Source organism: Lepus europaeus, chromosome 11 (genome assembly GCF_033115175.1).
Source record: "Lepus europaeus isolate LE1 chromosome 11, mLepTim1.pri, whole genome shotgun sequence".
Taxonomy (NCBI): Eukaryota; Metazoa; Chordata; class Mammalia; order Lagomorpha; family Leporidae; genus Lepus; species Lepus europaeus.
In genome coordinates, this window is record NC_084837.1 from 94,742,745 (window position 1) to 94,757,221 (window position 14,477).

A 14,477-nucleotide genomic window follows, 5' to 3' on the forward strand; every position below is an offset into this window, starting at 1 on the left:
CAATGAGTGTTTCAACGGTAGAAAATTAAATGTTCCCTGATAAAAAACATTCAAAACAATAAAGTCCATCGATAATATCAAGAAAACACAAACACAGAGGCTTTCACAATATTTTGGATTGAGTTAGCCAAAACACAACCGGATATTACTTGTTTCATCCAGTCATATCCAGACAAACTGGTGTGGAATTCGTATGCAATGGACCGAGAAAATCACAGTAAAATGGTTTTGGAGAAAAGCAAAGTCTTTTCGTTAGGCAAGTGCATAAAATGTCATCTATACAAACAGAAATATCATGTTTGTTTGCCACAGTTCCTCTAGCTTTCTCCCTAGAAAATACGAATGTGTAGTGCTGGTGTCTCCATGTGGAACCAATTACCGATTCCAAGCACAAAATTAAATGTTCCCCGATAAAAAACATTCAAAACAATAAAGTCCGTGGATAATATCAGGAATACAAAAACACAGAGGCTGTAGCAATATCTGGGATTGAGTTAGCCAAAACACAACCGGATATTTCCGGTTTCATCCAGTCACATCTGGACAAACTGGTGTGGAATTCGTATGCAATGGACCGAGACAATCACAGTAGAAATGGTTTTGGAGAAAAGCAAAGTCTTTTCGTTAGGCAAGTGCAATTAGTGTTTCTGAGGTGCAAAATTAAATGTTGCCTGATAAAAACATTCAAAACAATACAGTCCATCAATAATATCCAGAAAACACAAACACACAGGCTTTCACAATGTTTCGGATTGAGTTAGCCAAAACTCAACAGTATATTTCTGTTTCATCGAATCATATCCGGACAAACTGGTGTGGAATTCGTATGCAATGGATTGAGAAAACCACAGTAAAAATGATTTTGGAGAAGAGCAAAGTCTTTTCGTTAGGCAAGTGCATAAAATGTCATCAATACAAACAGAAATATCATGTTTATTTCTCACAGTTCCTCTAGCTTTCTCCCTAGAAATACGAATGTGTAGAGCTGGTGTCTCCATGTGGAACCAATTACTGTATCCAAGCTTAAAATAAAATGTTCTCCGATAAAAAACATTCAAAACAATAAAGTCCGTTGATAATATCCAGAAAACACACACACTGAGGCTGTATTAATAGCTGGGATTGAGTTAGCCAAAACAAATCCGGATACTTTTTCACTTTCATTAAGGTCATATCCGGACAAAGTGGTGTGTAATTTCTATGCACTGCACTGAGAAAATCACAGTAAAAATGGTTTTGGAGAAAAGCAAAGTCTTTTCCTTAGGCAAGTGCATGAAATTTCATCTATACAAACAGATATATCATGTTTGTTTGCCGCAGTCCCAGTAGCTTTCTCCCTAGAAAATACAAATGTGTAGCGCTGGTGTCTCCTTGTGGAACCAATTAGTGATTCCAAGCACAAAATTAAATGTTCCCTGATAGAAAACATTCAAAACAATAAAGTCCGTGGAAAATATCAGGAATACAAAAACACAGAGGCTGTAGCAATATCTGGCATTGAGTTAGCCAAAACACAACCGGATATTTCCGGTTTCATCCAGTCATATCTGGACAAACTGGTGTGGAATTTGTATGCAATGGACCGAGAAAATCACAGTAAAAATGGTTGTGGAGAAAAGCAAACTCTTTTCTTTAGGCAAGTCCATAAAATGTCATCTATACAAACAGAAATATCATGTTTGTTTGCCGAACTTCCTCTAGCTTTCTATCTAGAAAATACGAATGTGTGGAGCTGGTGTCCCCTTGATGAACCAATGAGTGTTTCAACGGTAGAAAATTAAATGTTCCCTGATAAAAAACATTCAAAACAATAAAGTCCATCGATAATATCAAGAAAACACAAACACAGAGGCTTTCACAATATTTTGGATTGAGTTAGCCAAAACACAACCGGATATTTCTTGTTTCATCCAGTCATATCCGGACAAACTGGTGTGGAATTCGTATGCAATGGACCGAGAAAATCACAGTAAAATGGTTTTGGAGAAAAGCAAAGTCTTTTCGTTAGGCAAGTGCATAAAATGTCATCTATACAAACAGAAATATCATGTTTGTTTGCCACAGTTCCTCTAGCTTTCTCCCTAGAAAATACGAATGTGTAGTGCTGGTGTCTCCATGTGGAACCAATTACCGATTCCAAGCACAAAATTAAATGTTCCCCGATAAAAAACATTCAAAACAATAAAGTCCGTGGATAATATCAGGAATACAAAAACACAGAGGCTGTAGCAATATCTGGGATTGAGTTAGCCAAAACACAACCGGATATTTCCGGTTTCATCCAGTCATATCTGGACAAACTGGTGTGGAATTCGTATGCAATGGACCGAGAGAATCACAGTAGAAATGGTTTTGGAGAAAAGGAAAGTCTTTTCGTTAGGCAAGTGCAATTAGTGTTTCTGAGGTGCAAAATTAAATGTTGCCTGATAAAAACATTCAAAACAATACAGTCCATCAATAATATCCAGAAAACACAAACACACAGGCTTTCACAATGTTTCAGATTGAGTTAGCCAAAACTCAACAGTATATTTCTGTTTCATCGAATCATATCCGGACAAACTGGTGTGGAATTCGTATGCAATGGATTGAGAAAACCACAGTAAAAATGATTTTGGAGAAGAGCAAAGTCTTTTCGTTAGGCAAGTGCATAAAATGTCATCAATACAAACAGAAATATCATGTTTATTTCTCACAGTTCCTCTAGCTTTCTCCCTAGAAATACGAATGTGTAGAGCTGGTGTCTCCATGTGGAACCAATTACTGTATCCAAGCTTAAAATAAAATGTTCTCCGATAAAAAACATTCAAAACAATAAAGTCCGTGGATAATATCCAGAAAACACACACACTGAGGCTGTATTAATAGCTGGGATTGAGTTAGCCAAAACAAATCCGGATACTTTTTCACTTTCATTAAGGTCATATCCGGACAAAGTGGTGTGTAATTTCTATGCAATGCACTGAGAAAATCACAGTAAAAATGGTTTTGGAGAAAAGCAAAGTCTTTTCCTTAGGCAAGTGCATGAAATGTCATCTATACAAACAGATATATCATGTTTGTTTGCCGCAGTCCCAGTAGCTTTCTCCCTAGAAAATACGAATGTGTAGCGCTGGTGTCTCCATGTGGAACCAATTAGTGATTCCAAGCACAAAATTAAATGTTCCCTGATAAAAAACATTCAAAACAATAAAGTCCGTGGAAAATATCAGGAATACAAAAACACAGAGGCTGTAGCAATATCTGGCATTGAGTTAGCCAAAACACAACCGGATATTTCCGGTTTCATCCAGTCATATCTGGACAAACTGGTGTGGAATTTGTATGCAATGGACCGAGAAAATCACAATAAAAATGGTTGTGGAGAAAAGCAAACTCTTTTCTTTAGGCAAGTCCATAAAATGCCATCTATACAAACAGAAATATCATGTTTGTTTGCCGAACTTCCTCTAGCTTTCTATCTAGAAAATACGAATGTGTGGAGCTGGTGTCCCCTTGATGAACCAATGAGTGTTTCAACGGTAGAAAATTAAATGTTCCCTGATAAAAAACATTCAAAACAATAAAGTCCATCGATAATATCAAGAAAACACAAACACAGAGGCTTTCACAATATTTTGGATTGAGTTAGCCAAAACACAACCGGATATTTCTTGTTTCATCCAGTCATATCCAGACAAACTGGTGTGGAATTCGTATGCAATGGACCGAGAAAATCACAGTAAAATGGTTTTGGAGAAAAGCAAAGTCTTTTCGTTAGGCAAGTGCATAAAATGTCATCTATACAAACAGAAATATCATGTTTGTTTGCCACAGTTCCTCTAGCTTTCTCCCTAGAAAATACGAATGTGTAGTGCTGGTGTCTCCATGTGGAACCAATTACCGATTCCAAGCACAAAATTAAATGTTCCCCGATAAAAAACATTCAAAACAATAAAGTCCGTGGATAATATCAGGAATACAAAAACACAGAGGCTGTAGCAATATCTGGGATTGAGTTAGCCAAAACACAACCGGATATTTCCGGTTTCATCCAGTCACATCTGGACAAACTGGTGTGGAATTCGTATGCAATGGACCGAGACAATCACAGTAGAAATGGTTTTGGAGAAAAGCAAAGTCTTTTCGTTAGGCAAGTGCAATTAGTGTTTCTGAGGTGCAAAATTAAATGTTGCCTGATAAAAACATTCAAAACAATACAGTCCATCAATAATATCCAGAAAACACAAACACACAGGCTTTCACAATGTTTCGGATTGAGTTAGCCAAAACTCAACAGTATATTTCTGTTTCATCGAATCATATCCGGACAAACTGGTGTGGAATTCGTATGCAATGGATTGAGAAAACCACAGTAAAAATGATTTTGGAGAAGAGCAAAGTCTTTTCGTTAGGCAAGTGCATAAAATGTCATCAATACAGACAGAAATATCATGTTTATTTGTCACAGTTCCTCTAGCTTTCTCCCTAGAAATACGAATGTGTAGAGCTGGTGTCTCCATGTGGAACCAATTACTGTATCCAAGCTTAAAAAAAATGTTCTCCGATAAAAAACATTCAAAACAATAAAGTCCGTGGATAATATCCAGAAAACACACACACTGAGGCTGTATTAATAGCTGGGATTGAGTTAGCCAAAACAAATCCGGATACTTTTTCACTTTCATTAAGGTCATATCCGGACAAAGTGGTGTGTAATTTCTATGCAATGCACTGAGAAAATCACAGTAAAAATGGTTTTGGAGAAAAGCAAAGTCTTTTCCTTAGGCAAGTGCATGAAATGTCATCTATACAAACAGATATATCATGTTTGTTTGCCGCAGTCCCAGTAGCTTTCTCCCTAGAAAATACGAATGTGTAGCGCTGGTGTCTCCATGTGGAACCAATTAGTGATTCCAAGCACAAAATTAAATGTTCCCTGATAAAAAACATTCAAAACAATAAAGTCCGTGGAAAATATCAGGAATACAAAAACACAGAGGCTGTAGCAATATCTGGCATTGAGTTAGCCAAAACACAACCGGATATTTCCGGTTTCATCCAGTCATATCTGGACAAACTGGTGTGGAATTTGTATGCAATGGACCGAGAAAATCACAGTAAAAATGGTTGTGGAGAAAAGCAAACTCTTTTCTTTAGGCAAGTCCATAAAATGTCATCTATACAAACAGAAATATCATGTTTGTTTGCCGAACTTCCTCTAGCTTTCTATCTAGAAAATACGAATGTGTGGAGCTGGTGTCCCCTTGATGAACCAATGAGTGTTTCAACGGTAGAAAATTAAATGTTCCCTGATAAAAAACATTCAAAACAATAAAGTCCATCGATAATATCAAGAAAACACAAACACAGAGGCTTTCACAATATTTTGGATTGAGTTAGCCAAAACACAACCGGATATTTCTTGTTTCATCCAGTCATATCCGGACAAACTGGTGTGGAATTCGTATGCAATGGACCGAGAAAATCACAGTAAAATGGTTTTGGAGAAAAGCAAAGTCTTTTCGTTAGGCAAGTGCATAAAATGTCATCTATACAAACAGAAATATCATGTTTGTTTGCCACAGTTCCTCTAGCTTTCTCCCTAGAAAATACGAATGTGTAGTGCTGGTGTCTCCATGTGGAACCAATTACCGATTCCAAGCACAAAATTAAATGTTCCCCGATAAAAAACATTCAAAACAATAAAGTCCGTGGATAATATCAGGAATACAAAAACACAGAGGCTGTAGCAATATCTGGGATTGAGTTAGCCAAAACACAACCGGATATTTCCGGTTTCATCCAGTCATATCTGGACAAACTGGTGTGGAATTCGTATGCAATGGACCGAGAGAATCACAGTAGAAATGGTTTTGGAGAAAAGGAAAGTCTTTTCGTTAGGCAAGTGCAATTAGTGTTTCTGAGGTGCAAAATTAAATGTTGCCTGATAAAAACATTCAAAACAATACAGTCCATCAATAATATCCAGAAAACACAAACACACAGGCTTTCACAATGTTTCGGATTGAGTTAGCCAAAACTCAACAGTATATTTCTGTTTCATCGAATCATATCCGGACAAACTGGTGTGGAATTCGTATGCAATGGATTGAGAAAACCACAGTAAAAATGATTTTGGAGAAGAGCAAAGTCTTTTCGTTAGGCAAGTGCATAAAATGTCATCAATACAAACAGAAATATCATGTTTATTTCTCACAGTTCCTCTAGCTTTCTCCCTAGAAATACGAATGTGTAGAGCTGGTGTCTCCATGTGGAACCAATTACTGTATCCAAGCTTAAAATAAAATGTTCTCCGATAAAAAACATTCAAAACAATAAAGTCCGTGGATAATATCCAGAAAACACACACACTGAGGCTGTATTAATAGCTGGGATTGAGTTAGCCAAAACAAATCCGGATACTTTTTCACTTTCATTAAGGTCATATCCGGACAAAGTGGTGTGTAATTTCTATGCAATGCACTGAGAAAATCACAGTAAAAATGGTTTTGGAGAAAAGCAAAGTCTTTTCCTTAGGCAAGTGCATGAAATGTCATCTATACAAACAGATATATCATGTTTGTTTGCCGCAGTCCCAGTAGCTTTCTCCCTAGAAAATACGAATGTGTAGCGCTGGTGTCTCCATGTGGAACCAATTAGTGATTCCAAGCACAAAATTAAATGTTCCCTGATAAAAAACATTCAAAACAATAAAGTCCGTGGAAAATATCAGGAATACAAAAACACAGAGGCTGTAGCAATATCTGGCATTGAGTTAGCCAAAACACAACCGGATATTTCCGGTTTCATCCAGTCATATCTGGACAAACTGGTGTGGAATTTGTATGCAATGGACCGAGAAAATCACAATAAAAATGGTTGTGGAGAAAAGCAAACTCTTTTCTTTAGGCAAGTCCATAAAATGCCATCTATACAAACAGAAATATCATGTTTGTTTGCCGAACTTCCTCTAGCTTTCTATCTAGAAAATACGAATGTGTGGAGCTGGTGTCCCCTTGATGAACCAATGAGTGTTTCAACGGTAGAAAATTAAATGTTCCCTGATAAAAAACATTCAAAACAATAAAGTCCATCGATAATATCAAGAAAACACAAACACAGAGGCTTTCACAATATTTTGGATTGAGTTAGCCAAAACACAACCGGATATTTCTTGTTTCATCCAGTCATATCCAGACAAACTGGTGTGGAATTCGTATGCAATGGACCGAGAAAATCACAGTAAAATGGTTTTGGAGAAAAGCAAAGTCTTTTCGTTAGGCAAGTGCATAAAATGTCATCTATACAAACAGAAATATCATGTTTGTTTGCCACAGTTCCTCTAGCTTTCTCCCTAGAAAATACGAATGTGTAGTGCTGGTGTCTCCATGTGGAACCAATTACCGATTCCAAGCACAAAATTAAATGTTCCCCGATAAAAAACATTCAAAACAATAAAGTCCGTGGATAATATCAGGAATACAAAAACACAGAGGCTGTAGCAATATCTGGGATTGAGTTAGCCAAAACACAACCGGATATTTCCGGTTTCATCCAGTCACATCTGGACAAACTGGTGTGGAATTCGTATGCAATGGACCGAGACAATCACAGTAGAAATGGTTTTGGAGAAAAGCAAAGTCTTTTCGTTAGGCAAGTGCAATTAGTGTTTCTGAGGTGCAAAATTAAATGTTGCCTGATAAAAACATTCAAAACAATACAGTCCATCAATAATATCCAGAAAACACAAACACACAGGCTTTCACAATGTTTCGGATTGAGTTAGCCAAAACTCAACAGTATATTTCTGTTTCATCGAATCATATCCGGACAAACTGGTGTGGAATTCGTATGCAATGGATTGAGAAAACCACAGTAAAAATGATTTTGGAGAAGAGCAAAGTCTTTTCGTTAGGCAAGTGCATAAAATGTCATCAATACAGACAGAAATATCATGTTTATTTCTCACAGTTCCTCTAGCTTTCTCCCTAGAAATACGAATGTGTAGAGCTGGTGTCTCCATGTGGAACCAATTACTGTATCCAAGCTTAAAAAAAATGTTCTCCGATAAAAAACATTCAAAACAATAAAGTCCGTGGATAATATCCAGAAAACACACACACTGAGGCTGTATTAATAGCTGGGATTGAGTTAGCCAAAACAAATCCGGATACTTTTTCACTTTCATTAAGGTCATATCCGGACAAAGTGGTGTGTAATTTCTATGCAATGCACTGAGAAAATCACAGTAAAAATGGTTTTGGAGAAAAGCAAAGTCTTTTCCTTAGGCAAGTGCATGAAATGTCATCTATACAAACAGATATATCATGTTTGTTTGCCGCAGTCCCAGTAGCTTTCTCCCTAGAAAATACGAATGTGTAGCGCTGGTGTCTCCATGTGGAACCAATTAGTGATTCCAAGCACAAAATTAAATGTTCCCTGATAAAAAACATTCAAAACAATAAAGTCCGTGGAAAATATCAGGAATACAAAAACACAGAGGCTGTAGCAATATCTGGCATTGAGTTAGCCAAAACACAACCGGATATTTCCGGTTTCATCCAGTCATATCTGGACAAACTGGTGTGGAATTTGTATGCAATGGACCGAGAAAATCACAGTAAAAATGGTTGTGGAGAAAAGCAAACTCTTTTCTTTAGGCAAGTCCATAAAATGTCATCTATACAAACAGAAATATCATGTTTGCTTGCCGAACTTCCTCTAGCATTCTAACTAGAAAATACGAATGTGTGGAGCTGGTGTCCCCTTGATGAACCAATGAGTGTTTCAACGGTAGAAAATTAAATGTTCCCTGATAAAAAACATTCAAAACAATAAAGTCCGTGGATAATATCAGGAATACAAAAACACAGAGGCTGTAACAATGTCAGGGATTGAGTTAGCCAAAACACAACCGGATATTTCCGGTTTCATCCAGTCATATCTGGACAAACTGGTGTGGAATTCGTATGCAATGGACCGAGAGAATCACAGTAGAAATGGTTTTGGAGAAAAGCAACGTCTTTTCGTTAGGCAAGTGCAATTAGTGTTTCTGAGGTGCAAAATTAAATGTTGCCTGATAAAAACATTCAAAACAATACAGTCCATCAATAATATCCAGAAAACACAAACACACAGGCTTTCACAATGTTTCGGATTGAGTTAGCCAAAACTCAACAGTATATTTCTGTTTCATCGAATCATATCCGGACAAACTGGTGTGGAATTCGTATGCAATGGATTGAGAAAACCACAGTAAAAATGATTTTGGAGAAGAGCAAAGTCTTTTCGTTAGGCAAGTGCATAAAATGTCATCAATACAAACAGAAATATCATGTTTATTTGTCACAGTTCCTCTAGCTTTCTCCCTAGAAATACGAATGTGTAGAGCTGGTGTCTCCATGTGGAACCAATTACTGTATCCAAGCTTAAAATAAAATGTTCTCCGATAAAAAACATTCAAAACAATAAAGTCCGTTGATAATATCCAGAAAACACACACACTGAGGCTGTATTAATAGCTGGGATTGAGTTAGCCAAAACAAATCCGGATACTTTTTCACTTTCATTAAGGTCATATCCGGACAATGTGGTGTGTAATTTCTATGCAATGCACTGAGAAAATCACAGTAAAAATGGTTTTGGAGAAAAGCAAAGTCTTTTCGTTAGGCAAGTGCATGAAATGTCATCTATACAAACAGATATATCATGTTTGTTTGCCGCAGTCCCAGTAGCTTTCTCCCTAGAAAATACGAATGTGTAGCGCTAGTGTCTCCATGTGGAACCAATTAGTGATTCCAAGCACAAAATTAAATGTTCCCTGATAAAAAACATTCAAAACAATAAAGTCCGTGGAAAATATCAGGAATACAAAAACACAGAGGCTGTAGCAATATCTGGCATTGAGTTAGCCAAAACACAACCGGATATTTCCGGTTTCATCCAGTCATATCTGGACAAACTGGTGTGGAATTTGTATGCAATGGACCGAGAAAATCACAGTAAAAATGGTTGTGGAGAAAAGCAAACTCTTTTCTTTAGGCAAGTCCATAAAATGTCATCTATACAAACAGAAATATCATGTTTGTTTGCCGAACTTCCTCTAGCTTTCTATCTAGAAAATACGAATGTGTGGAGCTGGTGTCCCCTTGATGAACCAATGAGTGTTTCAACGGTAGAAAATTAAATGTTCCCTGATAAAAAACATTCAAAACAATAAAGTCCATCGATAATATCAAGAAAACACAAACACAGAGGCTTTCACAATATTTTAGATTGAGTTAGCCAAAACACAACCGGATATTTCTTGTTTCATCCAGTCATATCCAGACAAACTGGTGTGGAATTCGTATGCAATGGACAGAGAAAATCACAGTAAAATGGTTTTGGAGAAAAGCAAAGTCTTTTCGTTAGGCAAGTGCATAAAATGTCATCTATACAAACAGAAATATCATGTTTGTTTGCCACAGTTCCTCTAGCTTTCTCCCTAGAAAATACGAATGTGTAGTGCTGGTGTCTCCATGTGGAACCAATTACCGATTCCAAGCACAAAATTAAATGTTCCCCGATAAAAAACATTCAAAACAATAAAGTCCGTGGATAATATCAGGAATACAAAAACACAGAGGCTGTAGCAATATCTGGGATTGAGTTAGCCAAAACACAACCGGATATTTCCGGTTTCATCCAGTCACATCTGGACAAACTGGTGTGGAATTCGTATGCAATGGACCGAGACAATCACAGTAGAAATGGTTTTGGAGAAAAGCAAAGTCTTTTCGTTAGGCAAGTGCAATTAGTGTTTCTGAGGTGCAAAATTAAATGTTGCCTGATAAAAACATTCAAAACAATACAGTCCATCAATAATATCCAGAAAACACAAACACACAGGCTTTCACAATGTTTCGGATTGAGTTAGCCAAAACTCAACAGTATATTTCTGTTTCATCGAATCATATCCGGACAAACTGGTGTGGAATTCGTATGCAATGGATTGAGAAAACCACAGTAAAAATGATTTTGGAGAAGAGCAAAGTCTTTTCGTTAGGCAAGTGCATAAAATGTCATCAATACAGACAGAAATATCATGTTTATTTGTCACAGTTCCTCTAGCTTTCTCCCTAGAAATACGAATGTGTAGAGCTGGTGTCTCCATGTGGAACCAATTACTGTATCCAAGCTTAAAAAAAATGTTCTCCGATAAAAAACATTCAAAACAATAAAGTCCGTGGATAATATCCAGAAAACACACACACTGAGGCTGTATTAATAGCTGGGATTGAGTTAGCCAAAACAAATCCGGATACTTTTTCACTTTCATTAAGGTCATATCCGGACAAAGTGGTGTGTAATTTCTATGCAATGCACTGAGAAAATCACAGTAAAAATGGTTTTGGAGAAAAGCAAAGTCTTTTCCTTAGGCAAGTGCATGAAATGTCATCTATACAAACAGATATATCATGTTTGTTTGCCGCAGTCCCAGTAGCTTTCTCCCTAGAAAATACGAATGTGTAGCGCTGGTGTCTCCATGTGGAACCAATTAGTGATTCCAAGCACAAAATTAAATGTTCCCTGATAAAAAACATTCAAAACAATAAAGTCCGTGGAAAATATCAGGAATACAAAAACACAGAGGCTGTAGCAATATCTGGCATTGAGTTAGCCAAAACACAACCGGATATTTCCGGTTTCATCCAGTCATATCTGGACAAACTGGTGTGGAATTTGTATGCAATGGACCGAGAAAATCACAGTAAAAATGGTTGTGGAGAAAAGCAAACTCTTTTCTTTAGGCAAGTCCATAAAATGTCATCTATACAAACAGAAATATCATGTTTGTTTGCCGAACTTCCTCTAGCATTCTAACTAGAAAATACGAATGTGTGGAGCTGGTGTCCCCTTGATGAACCAATGAGTGTTTCAACGGTAGAAAATTAAATGTTCCCTGATAAAAAACATTCAAAACAATAAAGTCCGTGGATAATATCAGGAATACAAAACACAGAGGCTGTAACAATGTCAGAGATTGAGTTAGCCAAAACACAACCGGATATTTCCGGTTTCATCCAGTCATATCTGGACAAACTGGTGTGGAATTCGTATGCAATGGACCGAGAGAATCACAGTAGAAATGGTTTTGGAGAAAAGCAAAGTCTTTTCGTTAGGCAAGTGCAATTAGTGTTTCTGAGGTGCAAAATTAAATGTTGCCTGATAAAAACATTCAAAACAATACAGTCCATCAATAATATCCAGAAAACACAAACACACAGGCTTTCACAATGTTTCGGATTGAGTTAGCCAAAACTCAACAGTATATTTCTGTTTCATCGAATCATATCCGGACAAACTGGTGTGGAATTCGTATGCAATGGATTGAGAAAACCACAGTAAAAATGATTTTGGAGAAGAGCAAAGTCTTTTCGTTAGGCAAGTGCATAAAATGTCATCAATACAGACAGAAATATCATGTTTATTTGTCACAGTTCCTCTAGCTTTCTCCCTAGAAATACGAATGTGTAGAGCTGGTGTCTCCATGTGGAACCAATTACTGTATCCAAGCTTAAAATAAAATGTTCTCCGATAAAAAACATTCAAAACAATAAAGTCCGTTGATAATATCCAGAAAACACACACACTGAGGCTGTATTAATAGCTGGGATTGAGTTAGCCAAAACAAATCCGGATACTTTTTCACTTTCATTAAGGTCATATCCGGACAATGTGGTGTGTAATTTCTATGCAATGCACTGAGAAAATCACAGTAAAAATGGTTTTGGAGAAAAGCAAAGTCTTTTCGTTAGGCAAGTGCATGAAATGTCATCTATACAAACAGATATATCATGTTTGTTTGCCGCAGTCCCAGTAGCTTTCTCCCTAGAAAATACGAATGTGTAGCGCTAGTGTCTCCATGTGGAACCAATTAGTGATTCCAAGCACAAAATTAAATGTTCCCTGATAAAAAACATTCAAAACAATAAAGTCCGTGGAAAATATCAGGAATACAAAAACACAGAGGCTGTAGCAATATCTGGCATTGAGTTAGCCAAAACACAACCGGATATTTCCGGTTTCATCCAGTCATATCTGGACAAACTGGTGTGGAATTTGTATGCAATGGACCGAGAAAATCACAGTAAAAATGGTTGTGGAGAAAAGCAAACTCTTTTCTTTAGGCAAGTCCATAAAATGTCATCTATACAAACAGAAATATCATGTTTGTTTGCCGAACTTCCTCTAGCTTTCTATCTAGAAAATACGAATGTGTGGAGCTGGTGTCCCCTTAATGAACCAATGAGTGTTTCAACGGTAGAAAATTAAATGTTCCATGATAAAAAACATTCAAAACAATAAAGTCCATCGATAATATCAAGAAAACACAAACACAGAGGCTTTCACAATATTTTAGATTGAGTTAGCCAAAACACAACCGGATATTTCTTGTTTCATCCAGTCATATCCAGACAAACTGGTGTGGAATTCGTATGCAATGGACCGAGAAAATCACAGTAAAATGGTTTTGGAGAAAAGCAAAGTCTTTTCGTTAGGCAAGTGCATAAAATTTCATCTATACAAACAGAAATATCATGTTTGTTTGCCACAGTTCCTCTAGCTTTCTCCCTAGAAAATACGAATGTGTAGTGCTGGTGTCTCCATGTGGAACCAATTACCGATTCCAAGCACAAAATTAAATGTTCCCCGATAAAAAACATTCAAAACAATAAAGTCCGTGGATAATATCAGGAATACAAAAACACAGAGGCTGTAACAATATCAGGGATTGAGTTAGCCAAAACACAACCGGATATTTCCGGTTTCATCCAGTCATATCTGGACAAACTGGTGTGGAATTCGTATGCAATGGACTGAGAGAATCACAGTAGAAATGGTTTTGGAGAAAAGCAAAGTCTTTTCGTTAGGCAAGTGCAATTAGTGTTTCTGAGGTGCAAAATTAAATGTTGCCTGATAAAAACATTCAAAACAATACAGTCCATCAATAATATCCAGAAAACACAAACACACAGGCTTTCACAATGTTTCGGATTGAGTTAGCCAAAACTCAACAGTATATTTCTGTTTCATCGAATCATATCCGGACAAACTGGTGTGGAATTCGTATGCAATGGATTGAGAAAACCACAGTAAAAATGATTTTGGAGAAGAGCAAAGTCTTTTCGTTAGGCAAGTGCATAAAATGTCATCAATACAAACAGAAATATCATGTTTATTTGTCACAGTTCCTCTAGCTTTCTCCCTAGAAATACGAATGTGTAGAGCTGGTGTCTCCATGTGGAACCAATTACTGTATCCAAGCTTAAAATAAAATGTTCTCTGATAAAAAACATTCAAAACAATAAAGTCCGTTGATAATATCCAGAAAACACACACACTGAGGCTGTATTAATAGCTGGGATTGAGTTAGCCAAAACAAATCCGGATACTTTTTCACTTTCATTAAGGTCATATCTGGACAAACTGGTGTGTAATTTCTATGCAAT